Source organism: Phyllobates terribilis, unplaced genomic scaffold (genome assembly GCF_046119375.1).
Source record: "Phyllobates terribilis strain yellow unplaced genomic scaffold, ASM4611937v1 Scaffold_35__1_contigs__length_13245226, whole genome shotgun sequence".
Classification (NCBI taxonomy): Eukaryota; Metazoa; Chordata; class Amphibia; order Anura; family Dendrobatidae; genus Phyllobates; species Phyllobates terribilis.
Window position 1 is genome coordinate 12486312 of NW_027362795.1, and position 17999 is coordinate 12504310.

General features: G+C 41.1%; 1 pseudogene; it reads left to right on the forward strand.

Moving 5' to 3' along the window:
• LOC141182657 (uncharacterized) overlaps positions 1–9586 on the forward strand; it is a 1085038-nt pseudogene extending 1075452 nt beyond the window's left edge.
• The last annotated feature ends 8413 nt before the right edge of the window (positions 9587–17999 follow it).

Here is a 17999-nt window from a genome sequence, read left to right on the forward strand (position 1 = left end):
AAGCATGTGCTGGTGTTAGAGGACATGCACACCAGACGGACACAGAAAATAATGTTGCTATGTTGCTGAATGTAAAAGCACCTAAAGAGGGGCCACCACAAATGTAAAGGGGAGTAGTTGTAAAGGTCTCATAATGGGAGAAAAAGGAAGTAAAGCGGCATAATATACCTGATAGGCAGTCCAGGAACTGAATGTGGAGCGCTCCCCGACGCGCGTTTCGACCGCAAAGTCCTTCGTCAGGGGGTAATGATAGGTCATTATATTACATATGGGTTGGCGGTCCTCGCCTCTATTTTTCTCATTCGTTGTATAGATATTGTTTTTATGCATATTTGGTATTTGATATACTGGTTCTTGGTTTACCATTCTGAATGTGGGCATTCTTGTGCTTGTTGTGCCATTGTAACCATTTTTGTAATAAAGGTTTTTTATTTATGGATTCCAAAATGTCATGCTCATTATTGGACCCCACGTTCGGTGATTCTCTCGGTTGCTGTGTGTTTTAACCGAATGGTCTGCCATTCATATTGCATGTCCATATAGCACACAACTTGTGATACTATGGGTATTTTACACTGACCAACTGGTCCTTGCTGAAAAACCCTTATATATATGTGGCTATATCCTTGGTGTCTTTTGCATATATATATACAGTTATATGAAAAAGTTTGGGCACCCCTATTAATCTTAAGCTTATTGTTTTATAAAAATTGGTGTTTTTGCAACAGCTATTTCAGTTTGATATATGTAATAACTGTTGGACACAGTAATGTTTCTGCCTTGAAATGAGGTTTATTGTACTAACAGAAAATGTGCAATCTGCATTCAAACAAAATTTGACAGGTGCATAAGTATGGGCACCTCACCAGAAAAGTGACATTAATATTTAGTAGATCCTCCTTTTGCAAAAATAACAGCCTCTAGTCGATTCCTGTAGCTTTTAATGAGTTCCTGGATCCTGGATGAAGGTATTTTTGACCATTCCTCTTTACAAAACAATTCCAGTTCAGTTAAGTTTGATGGTCGCCGAGCATGGACAGCCCTCTTCAAATGATCCCACAGATGTTCAATGATATTCAGGTCGGGGGACTGGGATGGCCATTGCAGAACATTGTAATTGTTCCTCTGCATGGATGCCTGAGTAGATTTGGAGCGGTGTTTTGGATCATTGTCTTGCTGAAAGATCCATCCCCTGCGTAACTTCAACTTTATCACTGATTCTTGAACATTATTGTCAAGAATCTGCTGATACTGAGTGGAATCCATGCGTCCCTCAACTTTAACAAGATTCCCGGTGCCGGCATTGGCCATACAGCCCCAAAGCATGATGGAACCTCCACCAAATTTTACTGTGGGTAGCAAGTGTTTTTCTTGGAATGCTGTGTTTTTTTGTCGCCATGCATAACGCCTTTTTGTATGACCAAACAACTCAATCTTGGTTTCATCAGTCCACAGGACCTTCTTCCAAAAAGAAATTGGCTTCTCCAAATGTGCTTTCGCATACCTCAGCCGACTCTGTTTGTGGCGTGCTTGCAGAAACGGCTTCTTTCGCATCACTCTCCCATACAGCTTCTCCTTGTGCAAAGTAGGTTGTATAGTTGACCGATGCACAGTGACACCATCTGCAGCAAGTTGATGCTGCAGCTCTCTGGAGGTGGTCTGAGGATTGTCCTTGACTGATCTCACCATTCTTCTTCTCTGCCTTTCTGATGTTTTTCTTGGCCTGCCACTTCTGGCCTTAACAAGAACTGTCCCTGTGTTCTTCCATTTCCTTACTATGTTCCTCACAGTGGAAACTGACAGGTTAAATCTCTGAGACAGCTTTTTGTATCCTTCCCCTGAACAACTATGTTGAATAATCTTTGTTTTCAGATCATTTGACAGTTGTTTTGAGGAGCCCATGATGCCACTCTTCAGAGGAGATTCAAACAGGAGAACAACTTGCAAGTGGCCACTTTAAGTAGCTTTTGTCATGACTGCATACACCTGGCTATGAAGTTCAAAGCTCAATGAGGTTACAAAACCAAAAATAGTGCTTTAGTAAGTCAGTAAAAAGTAGGTAGGAGTATTTAAAACTAGAAAATGATAAGGGTGCCCATACTTATGCACCTGTCAAATTTTGTTTGAATGCAGATTGCACATTTTCTGTTAGTACAATAAACCTCATTTCAAGACTGAAACATTACTGTGTCCAACAGTTATTACATATATCAAACTGAAATAGCTGTTGCAAAAACACAAATTTTTATAAAACATTAAGCTTAAGATTAATAGGGGTGCCCAAACTTTTTCATATGACTGTATATATATATATATATATATATATATATATATATATATGTAGATATATATGTGTAGATATATGATAGATAGATAGATAGATAGATAATACATATATTATATATATGGATAGATAGATAATAGATAGAAAATAGATATATAATATATAGATGATAGATAATAGATAGATAATAGATATATGATAAATACATAGATGATAGATAATAGAGAGATGATAGATAGATGATAGATTATAGATAGATATATGGATAGATAGATGATAGATGATAAATAGATAGATGATAGATAATTGATAGATAGAGAATAGATAGATGATATAGATAGATAGATAATAGATAGATAAATAATATGATAGATATTAGATAGATGATGGATGATAGATAATAGATAGATAATAGGTAAATGGATAGATAATAGATAGTTAAATAGATGATAGAGATATAGATAATAGATAGATAGATGATATATAGATAATAGATCGACGGTAGATAATAGATAGATAATAGATAGATAATAGATGATAGATAGATGATAGATAATATATACAGTATACAAATAAACCATTAACATATTTTATTGGCTGTATAAAGACTGTTACGTTCTTTGTATTGTTAAATTACCTGAATTATTTTATAACTTCCGTAATCCCAACTGATAGCACATAGGTATCTCTGTGTGACCTGAAGATGTATGAAGAGCTCTACCACATTATTGCTTTATACCGGCATCACAATGCTATTAATGTTTTTGGGCGATACACACAGATGCCGCTCTGCCGCAGACTGGGACCCACTAGACACCAGACACCTTGAGAAAGGCCTATGATAGGCCGAAACGTTGGAAATATCTGATTTCATTAGGGGTCTATCAAAATTAAGAAAACTTTCTTTGCTTCATTGCATAATAAAAAAATCATTTTCATGATAATTTGTTTGCTGGAATATATATATATTTTTTGACTGTTTCACTATTTTACTCCTGAGCACCACAAGCAGTGAGCGCCCATTATTCACTTACTATTAATTTTATTATTACACAGAATTGTAAATATTTTACACCAACTCATCTTCAATCCACTCAGATTCCCACAATATGAGATACTAATAATTTATCTATATAATTTTCCTAGAGAAGAATGGATAGAGACAGAAAGAAGATGGTGGAGAGGATAATGCATCTCACCATAGAGATCCTCTTCCGGCTTACTGGAGAGGTGAGAGATTCTGATGACGTCACATTACATTATTCTTATCTATGGGAATAACAGATAGACAGAACTGGACTCTGGAAATGTCTGTAGTGAGATTTATTACTGTGTCTCTCCATAACCAGGATTACACAGTAGTGAAGAAGACCTCTAGTGGGCGCTGTCAGGACCCTGTGTCTGAGGGATGGGGAAGACCCCTGAGCCCAATCACGGGGCCTCCACCTCACCCCCTGATACATGAGGACATCAATGACCAGAAGATCCTAGAACTCGCCTACAAGATGATTGAGCTGCTGACTGGAGAGGTGACACTGCTGGGAATGCTGGGACATTATACAGTAACGCTATGAAGGGATCGGGGGATGACGGTATCATTGTATGTGTCAGGTTCCTATAAGGTGTCAGGATGCCGCTGTCTATTTCTCCATGGAGGAGTGGGAGTATTTAGAAGGACACAAAGATCTGTACAAGGACGTCATGATGGAGGTTCCCCAGCCCCTCACATCACCAGGTAATAGGACTAAATACACACGGCCTATAATTATCTGTATGTAAAGAATGAATTCAGTCCCTGTATGTGTTTCCTCCAGATCTATCCAGTAAGAGGACAACACCAGAGAGATGTCCCCATCCTCTTCTTCCACAGGACTGTAAACAAGAAGATCCCAATGTTCCTCAGGATCATCAGGTAGATGGAGAGAAGGTGTCATGAGATCTCCCCTATGATGTATAGACGGCTGTGAAGGTCTTGTGCTCAGTCTTGTTTTATCCACCATTATTATATGTTTTATACTTGTGTAATGAGAACGGTGGAGATGACAGGATTAGAGCTGATCATAGATGTGACTTCTCCATCTGTCTGTGACTTTTACAATATTTGTTTCAGGGTGAAGATCTGACCCATATTAATACTACAGAGACATATGTGAGGGGTGGTGAGCGGTGTAAAGAGGAGATTCCTACATATGACCACCCAGGTGAGTAGTAACCACTAAATGCAGAGAAGTCACAGATTCTTCTCAGTCACCGGCTGTGGCTGCTTTATCGGTGGTGTAGTCCGGTTGTGTCACAATTGTGTGATCACAATTTTACCTCTAGACCACAACATTCTCCTCCATCCAAAAATGTTCACATTACTTTGTGTAATTGTGAAAGACCTTTTCTGTAGAATTTACAACCTGGAGGATCCACCTACCCCCTGGGATTAGGAGACGCTGACCCTTACCTGTCCAGATTTGTAAAATACAAAACCAAATGGCAGCGTACTTAGAATGTGCTGACAAGTTAGAAAATCAGTTGAAGAGAAAGTGGAGGGTAATGATGCTGTTGGCTTCCTAGATCCCTGATATCTTATTGGATGAATCTACCTTCTCTCCCTTCTTTGCTGCTGAATGTCCTCATATGGTCCCTACAAGACCAGGTCCAGCCTTTCTGGCCAAACTTCACTTTTATGATCGACAACATTAATTGTGCAGTGAGGGACAAGTGTGAATTTCTGTACAATAACAGCAGAGTTTCCCTTTATCCTGACTTTTCAATTTCTTTTTAAACCAACTAACTTCAAACAGGATTGTGATAAACTATACAGAAAACATTACACCTGTGCCATGATATATCTCTAAGCTGTGCGTGGCTGATGGCTGTAATATACATTTATTCACGCCTGCAGGAGATGTGTTGGCTCCGGCCCTGGTTTCATGGATTCACTCAACGTCATAAATTACATTATTTTTCAATCCTAAGGAATTCAGATTACTGCACAATCTCTCCTGAAATGGGGGCGCTAATACTTTCTCTACTCTTGTGCTCAGGAGTCATAGTAGCTCCAATGGTCCACCATAAATGAGTGTGACTCTGGTTTAGATTTGAAGTTCTCTTCCCTGATACATATATTGTTGTTGAGGATGTAACATATCTTTTATTCTGTATTTTTTAACAGGTTCATTTTTTATGATAGCTTTATTGTGGTGGGATCGGCCTGACTCAGTTATGTGACTCTGTAACTCTCTAGTCTTTAAAAGAAGGTCTCCATTACCTCTTCCCAATGCCCGAGGTCTAAATTTAAGACACCTCAGCTCTGCACTATTATACAAAGTTCTCTTTCAATGTCTACTATTTCTTCTTGAAACTCATCTCACAGAAAATATTGGCCCTTATCATTGTTTAGACCTCAGAGAGGTTTCACCACTAGTTACTCACTACTTACTGATGGAGACTGTTGAGTTTGATCATTTCAGTAGATGTGTTATTGTCTATAGTCACAGTTTTTGACTACAGTAGTTAGTGCCCAAAATACTCTGATTTAACCCCTTCCTGCAGCCAGTTTTGTGTTCCTATCAGGCACCATTTTCTTAATCTGACGTGTGTCACTTTATATGGTGATAACTTTGGAATTCTTCACAAAGGATAATAGGAAACAAATGGACCTTACAAATTATTTTCCAACTTCTCTTGAATCCGACAATCCCCTATATACGGTTGTACACTACTGTCTGGGCACATGGCAGGTTAAGAAGGGAAGGAGCGACATTTAGCTATTTGAATGCAGATCTTGCTAGAATAGTTTGCAGACACAATGTGTTGGGGACACTGTTCATGGTCACCTGGCAGCTCAAAAGATGGCTACCACAAACAAGCTTGGCACTATCTACTCCATTTTCCAGATACCAGGGTTTGCCTTGCTCATCACACTTTAATCCCAAGAAGAATAGTCAGGTAACTGGGTCAAAACAAGGGGGACAGAGAAAATACAAGATCAGAAGACACAAGAGTAGTCAGTATACAGGCCGAGGTCACAACAAGAAACAAATCCACAAGCCGGGAGCTGAGCACAGAGGACTGAACCAGAGGAGAACAAGGCTGGATCTGGCAGCTTCCGGCAATATGCTTCCAGCTTTAGTAGGGTGCGGTGCTTTCCAATTGGAATAAGCAGATTACTCCAGCTGGACAGCACACACACCCATACTGCCAGACTGGATGGTACTACAGGTCCCAGGCTACCTAATCTTAGTGGCTGGACACAGCCTGTGCCGTCCAGAGCTTCTGGTTCCGACATCTCCTCCATCACCAGTGCCACCTGCAGAATGATAATGGTGGCGCCTGGTGACAGATGGAGACGTTGGGGCAGCAGGTCCCAAAGGAGATGGGACACACTATTTACAGAAACCTTAAAGAAGTTGTCCAGTACTTTTTATAATTGCCCCAATGTCCCCCAATGTATTTACCCTGTGCCCATAAGTCTTTTTGTAATTACCTTCTGCTGTCCTTCTTGCCTGTAAGTGACGCTATCACTGGCCGCCTACAGACATCACGTGAGGCGTGACATCAGTGACATGGTCCCCGCGGTGAATGCTAGGCTGTGGGCGGGGTTACCCCATGCCTCACACCCGGCATCCACCACGCACTTTCCCTCTCCTCATTCATTGTGAAAGCGCGCGGTGGATTCTGGGTGTGACGCGCGGGGTAACTCTGCCCACAGCCCAGCATCCACCGTGGGGACCACGTCACTGATGCCACGCCTCACTTAACGTGATATCAGTGGAAGAAAGAGCCGGCTGCAGCCGGGGGTCATGTAATGCTTGTAGGCGGCCAGCGATATTGCCGCTCACAGGCAAGAAGGACAGCAGAAGGTAATTACAAAAAGATTTATGGGCACAGGTTAAATACATTGGCGAAATTGAAAAAAAGTGCTGGACTACTTCTTTAATATAACAAAATGGCAGAAAACCAGAGTAGTAGAAATCACCATAAAGTGACTCCATTTTGGAAATTATAACCCGCAGTGAATTAATCGATAGGAGTAGTGAGTATTTTGACTCCACAGGCACTTTCCGGAAATTAGCACACAATGAATGGTGGAGAGTGAAAATTGCCCATTGGCCATTTTATTGCCCAACACATAGTGCCCAGATTCTGCTCCAGGAGACACATCATAAATTAAGTGGGTTCTTCTCACTATAGTAATGCCAAATACATGGAGGCTAAATGTGGTTTGGGCGCACTGCAAGGCTCAGAAGTGAGGGGGAGATCTGACTTTGGGAAAGCGGATTTTGCTGCATTGGTTTATGGATGAGAAGAAGTTTTTATTGGTATCATTTTTGCCTACATAACATTGTTTGATGGCTTCTTATTCCATATTTTGGAGGCAGAATGAGCAAACAGTTGAACACCACGCTCCACTGGTTCATCCTATGAGGTTTTCTATTAGACTGTGAATTGTCATTCTGTCAATAACTTGTCATTTCTACAGATGTTTTAAGTAGAAATGTTCAAAAATATAAATTTCAAAGATATTTTATTCAAAATTAATAATTGTTTTTTTCTTGGCAGATGACTGTACCAGGAGATCAGAGGGACAGCCGACATCTTCAATTTTTAAATTGGATGATCTTGAAATCCCACAGGATACAATTGAAGTGAATGCCATTACTCCAGATATACCATCTTCCCTTCACAGCAAAGATCTGTCATCTGATCCTATGAAACAGGTCCTGTCTTCTGATTCATTACCGACTACTAAGGAAAATCAAAATAAAAAAATAAGCATTACAAAACAAACTGCTCATAAAGGAAAGAAGTCATTTTCACGTTCAGAAAATGGAAATAGTTGTACCCTCGAAAAGTCTATTCTTAAACATCAAAAAATACACACAGCGGACAATAGATTTTTTTGTTCAAAATGTGGGAAATGTTTTAACCACAAATCAGATTTTGTCAAGCACCAGAGACTTCACATAGGGGAGAAGCCTTTTTCATGTTCAGAATGTGGGAAATGTTTTAACCGGAAAGCGCATCTTTATAACCACCAGAGAACCCACACAGGGGAGAAGCCCTTTTCCTGTTCAGAATGTGAGAAATGTTTTAACCATAAATCAGCTTTGGTTAATCACAAGAGAATTCACACAGGGGAGAAGCCTTTTACCTGTTCAGAATGTGAAAAATTTTTCAACCACAAAGCACATCTTAATATCCACCAGAGAACCCACACAGGAGAGAAGCCTTTTTCATGTTCAGAATGCGGGAAATGTTTTGTACAGCAATCAAGTCTTATCAAACATGAGAGAACTCACACAGGGGAGAAGCATTTTTCATGTTCAGAATGTGGGAAATGTTTTTACGATAAATCTGCTTTGGTTACGCACCAGATAATTCACACAGGGGAGAAGCCTTTTTCATGTTCCGAATGTGGGAAATGTTTTAACACTAAATCTGCTTTGGTTAAGCACCAGAGAATTCACACAGGGGAGAAGCCTTTTTCATGTTCAGAATGTGGCAAATGTTTTAACCGTAAATCATTTTTGGTTAACCACCAGAAAATTCACACAGGGGAGAAGCCTTTTTCATGTTCAGAATGTGCGAAATGTTTTCGTGACAAATCAGCTTTGGTTAAGCACCACAGAACTCACACAGGGGAGAAGCCTTTTTCATGTTCAGAATGTGGGAAATGTTTTAATGATAAATCAGCTTTGGTTACGCATCAGAGAACTCACACAGGGGAGAAACCTTTTTCATGTTCAGAATGTGGAAAATGTTTTTGTGATAAATCAGCTTTGGTTAAGCACCAGAGAACTCACACAGGGGAGAAGCCTTTTTCATGTTCAGCATGTGGGAAATGTTTTAATGATAAATCAACTTTGGTTACGCATCAGAGAACTCACACAGGGGAGAAGCCTTTTTCATGTTCAGAATGTGGGAAATGTTTTAATGATAAATCAGCTTTGATTACGCATCAGAGAACTCACACAGGGGAGAAGCCTTTTTCATGTTCAGAATGTGGGAAATGTTTTAATGATAAATCAGCTTTGGTTAAGCACCAGAGAACTCACACAGGGGAGAAGCCTTTTTCATGTTCAGAATGTGGGAAATGTTTTAACCATAAATCAGCTTTGGTTAAGCACCAGAGAACCCACACAGTGGAGAAGCCTTTTTCCTAATCTTTTTTTTTTAATCCAATATATTTTTGAGATTTTTTTTCATAATCTTTTTTTTTGACAAAACAAGAAACCAGTACATATAATAATAAGATAACATACCATAGGGATGACATACATGCATCTCTCCTATATATGCTTTCAGCTTGCCCATTACCATCTGATAACTTGCAGTTACTATATCTTACACTTAACATTCCACATTCTTGAAATCTTTTATATAACTATAATATTGTAATAAACATTATAATCCTATAGACATATAGGTGTGCTATATTACCCATACCACATTTAAGGAATTCCAATACACATTACAATGAAACATTAGACCTCGCCAATACCCCCCTCCCCCATAAGTCATGGTCTCTCCAACAATAACCCCCTTGATGTCATTCCAGGTGTATCCGACCATAAACATTAAATCTTGTTTTTTATATACCCCTTTTTCTAATCTGATAATATGATTTATCCTATTTTTTAGTTCACTAATTTCTGGAGGTGAGGGGTTAATCCATTTGGATGCAATATGTTTCCTAGCTTGAAATAAAATACGTGAAATCCCTATTGAAATTGGGTCAAATTCCATATCATCCTTTAATACAGGGGTCCTCAAACTACGGCCCGCGGGCCACATGCGGCCCGCCGAGGAGGTTTATCCGGCCGGCCGGGTGTTTTTGCCGCCGCTGCCTGTCCTGCTTAGCAGACGACAGTTCAATGCCGGCGGGCCCTGTAATCGTGGGCGGAACGACGATGCCGCGAGTAAAGGCGATGCGCTGCCACTCCGGAAGACTTGCTGCCCTCCGTATACAGCACAGACGACGTGATGACGTCACGCGCCTGTGCCAGAAGTAGACAGAATCGAGCAGGCGCCTATTCAGAGCAGTGGGATACATGGGTGAGTACTGGTATTTTTTTTTTTTTTTAACACTGGATCCGGTCTGACATGCTTATTGGGGACATTTACCTGCCTATTGGGGACATGTACCTGCCTATTAGGGACCTATGCTGCCTATTGGGGACCTATGCTGCCTATTGGGGATATTTACCTGCCTATTGGGGACCTATGCTGCCTGTTGGATATATTTACCTGCCTATTGGGGACCTATGCTGCCAATTTGGGATATTTACCTGCCTATTGGGGACCTATCCTGCCTATTGGGAACATTTACCTGCCTATTAGGGACCTATGTTGCCTATTGGGGACATTTACCTGCCTATTGGGGACACTTACCTGCCTATTGGTGACACTTACCTGCCTATTGGGGACCTATGCTGCCTATTAGGGACATTTACCTGCCAATTGGGGACCTATCCTGCCTATTGGGGATATTTACCTGCCTATTGGGGACCTATGCTGCCTATGGGGACACTTACCTGCCTATTGGTGACACTTACCTGCCTATTGGGGACCTATGCTGCCTATTAGGGACATTTACCTGCCTATTGGGGACATTTACCTGCCTATTGCGGCCCTATGCTGCCTATTGGGGACATTTACCTGCCTATTGGGGACATTTACCTGCCTATTGGAGACACTTACCTGCCTATTGGGAACATTTACCTGCCTATTGGGGACATATAACCTGCCTATTGGGGACATATAACCTGCCTATTGGGGACATATAACCTGCCTATTGGGGACATTTACCTGCCTATTAGGAACCTATGCTGTCTATTGGGGACATTTACCTGCCTATTGGGGACATTTACCTGCCTATTGGGGAAATTTACCTGCCTGTTGGGGACCTATGCTGCCTATTTGGGATATTTACCTGCCTATTGGGGACCTATGTTGCCTATTGGGGACATTTACCTGCCCATTGGGGACCTATGCTGCCTATTGGGGACATTTAGCTGCCTATTGAGGACCTATGCTGCCTATTGGGGATATTTACCTGCCTATTGGGGACCTATGCTGCCTATTGGGGATATTTACCTGCCTATTGGGGACCTATGCTGCCTATTGGGGACATTCACCTGCCTATTGGGGACCTATGCTGCCTATGGGAACATTTACCTGCCTATTGGGGACATTTACCTGCCTATTGGGGACCTATGCTGCCTATTGGGGACATTTACCTGCCTATTGGGGGCTTTTACCTGCCTATTGGGGACCTATGCTGCCTATAGGGGACATTTACCTGCCTATTGGGGACCTATGCTGCCTACCTGCCTATTAGGAACCTATGCTGCCTATTGGGGAGATTTACCTGCCTATTGGGGAGATTTACTTGACTATTGGGGACATTTACCTGCCTATTGGGAACATTTACCTGCCCATTGGGGACATTTACTTGCCTATTGGGGACCTATGCTGCCTATTGGGAACATTTACTTGCCTATTAGGAACCTATGCTGCCTATTGGGGACATTTACCTGCCTATTGGGGACCTATGCTGCCTATTGGGAACATTTACCTACGTATTAGGAACCTATGCTGCCTATTGGGGACATTTACTTGCCTATTGGGGACATTTACCTGCCTATTGGGGACCTTTACCTGCCTATTAGGAACCTATGCTGCCTATTGGGGACATTTACTTGCCTATTGGGGACTCTCACACCACACCAGTCTGAGCCTGAGGTAAAAGCGGAGTTCCACCAATATGGGCACTGGTGAGGCTGAAATTATATAGACTGGCAAGGCTTCATTGATGGGCAGTGCAGTCTGTATGTCTCTATGTGGGCAATTTTATTTTTGGTATTATTGTCTACCTGCAATTGGGGACATTTACCTGTCTATGGGGGACCTATGCTGCCTATTGGGAACATTTACCTGCCTATTGGGGACCTATGCTGCCTATTGGGGACATTTACTTGCCTATTGGGGACATTTACCTGCCTATTGGGGACACTTACCTGCCTATTGGGGACATATAACCTGCCTACTGGGGACCTATGCTGCCTATTGGGGACCTACAGTGGTGGCCAAAAGTATTGGCACCCCTGCAATTCTGTCTGATAATACTCAGTTTCTTCCTGAAAATGATTGCAATCACAAATTCTTTGGTATTATTATCTTCATTTAATTTGTCTTCAATGAAAAAAACACAAAAAGAATTGTCCTAAAGCCAAATTGGATACAATTCCACACCAAACCTAAAGAAGGGGGTGGACAAAAGTATTGGTACCCTTTGAAAAATCATGTGATGCTTCTCTAATTCGTGTAATTAACAGCACCTGTAACTTACCTGTGGCACCTGACAGGTGTTGGCAATAACTAAATCACACTTGCAGCCAGTTAACAAGGATTAAAGTTGACTCAACCTCTGTCCTGTGTCCTTGTGTGTACCACATTGAGCATGGAGAAAAGAAAGAAGACCGAAGAACTGTCTGAGGACTTGAGAAACCAAATTGTGAGGAAGCATGAGCAATCTCAAGGCTACAAGTCCATCTCCAAAGACCTGAATGTTCCTGTGTCTTCCGTGCGCAGTGTCATCAAGAAGTTTAAAGCCCATGGCACTGTGGTTAACCTCCCTAGATGTGGACGGAAAATAAAAATTGACGAGAGATTTCAACGCAAGATTGTGCGGATGGTGGATAAAGAACCTCGACTAACATCCAAACAAGTTCAAGCTGCCCTGCAGTCTGAGGGCACAACAGTGTCAACCCGTACTATCCATCGGCGTCTGAATGAAAAGGGACTGTATGGTAGGATACCCAGGAAAACCCCACTTCTTACCCCGAGACATAAAAAAGCCAGGCTGGAGTTTGCCAAAACTTACCTGAGAAAGCCTAAAACGTTTTGGAAGAATGTTCTCTGGTCAGATGAGGCAAAAGTAGAGCTTTTTGGGAAAAAGCATCAACATAGAGTGTACAGGAAAAAAAAGAGGCATTCAAAGAAAAGAACACGGTCCCTACAGTCAAACATGGCGGAGGTTCCCTGATGTTTTGGGGTTGCTTTGCTGCCTCTGGCACTGGACTGCTTGACCGTGTGCATGGCATTATGAAGTCTGAAGACTACCAACAAATTTTGCAGCATAATGTAGGGCCCAGTGTGAGAAAGATGGGTCTCCCTCAGAGATCAAGGGTCTTCCAGCATGACAATGACCCAAAACACACTTCCAAAAGCACTATAAAATGGTTTGAGAGAAAGCACTGGAGACTTCTAAGGTGGCCAGCAATGAGTCCAGACCTGAATCCCATAGAACACCTGTGGAGAGATCTCAAAATGGCAGTTTGGAGAAGGCACCCTTCAAATATCAGGGACCTGGAGCAGTTTGCCAAAGAAGAATGGTCTACAATTCCAGCAGAGCATTGTAAGAAATTCATTGATGGTTACCGAAAGGGGTTGTTCGCAGTTATTTTGGCTAAAGGTTGTGCAACCAAGTATTAGGCTGAGGGTGCCAATACTTTTGTCCGGCCCTTTTTTGGAGTTTTGTGTGAAATGATCAATGATTTGATTTTTGCTTCCTTCTCTTTTGTGTTTTTTCCTTGCAAGCAAATTAAATGAAGAGAATAATACCAAAGAATTTGTGATTGCAATCATTTTCAGGAACAAACTGAGTATTATCTGACAGAATTGCAGGGGTGCCAATACTTTTGGCCACCAATGTATGCTGCCTATTGGGGACGTTTACCTGCCTATTGGGGACATTTACCTGCCTATTGGGGACCTATGCTGCCTATTAGAGTGACCTTTACTTGCCTATTAGGAACCTATGCTGCCTATTGGGGATATTTACCTGCCTATTGGGGACGTTTACCTGCCTATTGGGGACATTTACCTGCCTATTGGGGACCTATGCTGCCTATTAGAGTGACCTTTACTTGCCTATTAGGAACCTATGCTGCCTATTGGGGATATTTACCTGCCTATTGGGGACTCTCGCACCACACCAGTCTGAGCCTGAGGTAAAAGCGGAGTTCCACCAATATGGGCACTGGTGAGGCTGAAATTATATAGACTGGCAAGGCTTCATTGATGGGCACTGATCAGACTGCATTATTGGGCAGTGCAGTCTGTATGTCTCTATGTGGGCAATTTTATTGCTGGTATAATGTTTTTGTAGCGCTGTATATATAATTGGTATTTTACTAAAAGCAATTTGGAATCCCTAGGAAATAATGATATCAAGAAAAAGAAAAATTGACGCGGAGTGTAGGATATTCAGAGAACAGTGGCCTTATGATTACTTTTTCATGCAGTACAAGGAAAGAGCTGAGTGTTTGATATGTCAGAATATAGTGTCTGTGTTCTAAGGATACAATTTGCTTCGACACTATCAAACTCAATATAAAGATAAATATGATTGTTTGGTCGGAGAAAGGAGAAAGGATAAAATATTAAAACTGAAAAATACATTGACAACTCGGCAAAATACTTCTGTGAAGCAGAAGCAGCTAAATATTTCATCACTGCGAGTAAGTTTTCAAGTTGCCAAGCTAATAGCGGGCACTGGCCGACCATTCCTGGGGGGAGAATTTGTTACAGAATGCCTTCTTTCTGTTGCCAAAGAGATGTGTCCAGAGAAGGCCGAATTATTTAGTACAGTGAGTCTTTCAGGACCTACCATTACACGAAGGATTGAAGAAATGGGAGACAATTTGCTTCAGCATTTGCAAAACTCTGCAAAAACACTTTCCTATTTTTCCTTGGCACTCAACGAAAGTAATGATATTCGTGATTCTGCACAACTTCTAATTTTTATTCGTGGGACGAATGACTGTTTCGAAGTCACAGAAGAGCTTGCTGCACTGCAAGGCATGAAAGGAAGAACTACAGGAGAGGATATCTATGAAAAGGTTTGCCAAACTGTGAATGGTTTGGAGCTGGACTGGGCTAAACTAGCCAGTGTGACTACTGATGGTGCTCCTAGCATGGTGGGGTCTAAGGAAGGAGTAATTGCTCGCATTAACCAAGAGATGGACAAACATGACCATTCTCATCCAATACTGCCTCATCCACCAACAGGCGCTGTGTAGTAAATCACTGGAGTGGGACTCTGTTAGGAAAATTGTGGTATCTTGTGTTAATTTCATTAGAGCTAATGCATTAAACCACTGACAATTTCAGGAATTTCTGTCTGGGCTAAATGTTGCCTATGAAGATGTTCTGCACCACACAGAAGTGCGTTGGCTGAGTCGAGGGAGAGTTTTGAGACATTTCTATGACTTACTTCCACAGATTACAGCTTCTCTGCTTTCAAAAACAAAGAAGTACCGGAGCTCAATGATGCGGAATGGAAATGGCACCTTGCCTTTCTGACCGATGTAACAGAGTTACTTAACAGTTTCAATGTACAACTTCAAGGAAAGGGGCAGCTCCTCTGTGATATGCAATCACATGTGAAAGCATTTGAAGTAAAATTAGGCCTCCTCATCAAAGAAGTGAAGGAGGAAAATCTCTGCCATCTCCCCACAACTCAAAATCTGTTAGTGGAAAAACCATTGGTTGCATTCCCAAACAAAACATGTGTGGATTCACTGGAAAAGTTCCAAAAGGAGTTCCAATGTAGATTTAAAGATTCATCTCCATGAACAGGACATGCAGCTTTTCCGTAACCCATTTTTTTATTGACATTGAAAATGTGGATACAATTTACCAAATGGAACTGGCTGAAATGCATAATTGTGACTCTGAAAGATGCATTCAAGTCAAGCAGCCTTCCTAATTTCTATGCATCTCTCCCCTCTGAGACATATCCTAATCTCAGGAACCTTGCACTCAAAATGGCAACCATCTTTGGCAGCACTTATGTCTGTGAACAGACTTTTTCCAGAATGAAACATGTGAAATCTCCAACCAGATCCAGACTAACTGATGCACACTTGCATCACTTGTTACGACTAGCAGTGACAAATATGGAACCGGGCATTGACCATCTCATTAGCCAAAAGCTGGCCCATAGTTCCCATTGACATACCGGTAAGTTTGTTGATTTAACTTTACTTGTTCTTCATTTTAAATATTGTATTTATTCCCGTTTTGTTTTTTTTACTTTAAAATAAGATATGTGCAGTGTGCATAGGAATTTGTTCATAGTTTTTTTTTAAACTATATTCCGGCCCTCCAATGGTCCAAGGGACAGTGAACTGGCCCCCTGTTTAAAAAGTTTGAGAACCCCTGCTCTAATATACCTAATAGGCATTTTTTGGGGTCTGGTTGAATATCTATTTTATATACCCTCTTTATAATAGACAGAACTCCTTTCCAGTATTTTCCTAACTCCCGGCATTCCCATAGCGGATGTAATAGGCCCGCAGCATCCATGTTACATCTTGGACATTCAGCAGCAGTCCGGTATCCTATGTTGCATAGGAATCTAGGCGTCTTATATTTCCTATGTATTAATATGATCTGGGAAAATCTCTGTGTCTCATGTAAAGATAATTGGGGTACCAGTTCTAATACCGCTCTCCATTGATCCTCAGAAATTGGACCTATATCTCCATCCATTTTTGTCTAGCTGGAGAAGGAAATATTGTTAAATAAGAATTAAAAGGACTCAGTAAATATCAGAAATACGACCCTTAGTATTTCCCTTCTCTAATACCAACTTAACAAAAGTATTATTTTCTACCCAAAAGGGCGTCCATCTTGATTTGCATTTAAGAGTGTTCCATAAGGACCAATGAATATCCTACTTATTCATTGTGTTATTTCTCATGGCAGCCGCTAGTTCAAAAGTATTATTTGTGGTTACTCTGTCAATTACCTCTGATATCAAAGGCACATTAGTTTGAAACCAGAAGTTTACATACACTATATAAAAAGACACATCAGCATGTTTTTCTCAATATCTGAGATGAAATCAGAATAAACCTTTCCCGTGTTAGGTCAATTAGGATTACCATAATTTTTAATATTTTCCAAATGCCAGAATAATGAGAGAGAGAATGTTTTAAGGCATTTTTATTACTTACTCCAAAGTCAAAAGTTTACATATATTTCATTAGTATTTGGTACCATTGCCCTTAAACTGAATGACTTGGGTCAAACGTTTGGGATATCCTTCCACAAGCTTTTCAGAATAGTTGTTCGGAATTTGCGCCGATTCCTCCTGACAAAACTGGTGTAACTGATCCAGGATTGTAGGTCGCCTTGCTCGCATCTGCCTTTTCAATAGGACTGAGATCAGGGCTTTGTGTCGGCCACTCCAAAACATTGACTTTGGTATCCTTAAGCCACTTTCTTACCATTTTGGCAGTATGCTTCAGGTCATTGTCTATTTGGAAGACCCATTTCCGCCCAAGCTTTAACTTCCTGGCTAATGTCTTGAGATGTTGCTTCAGTATTGCCACATAATCTTCTTTTCTCATGATGCCATCTATTTTGTGAAGTGCATCAGTCCCTCCTGCAGCAAAACAACTCAACAACAAGATGCTGTCACCCCCGTGTTTCACAGTTGGGATGGTGTTCTTAGGCTTCCAAGCTTCTCCCTTTTTCCTCAAAAGGTAACGATGGTCAGTATGCCCAAAAAGTTCAATTTTAGTTTCATCAGACCACAGAATATGTCTCCAAAAATTAAGCTCTTTGTTCCTGTGTGCATGTGCAAACATTAATCTGGCTTTTTTATGTTTTTTTTTTGAGTAATGGTTTCTTCCTTTTCTTGAGTAAT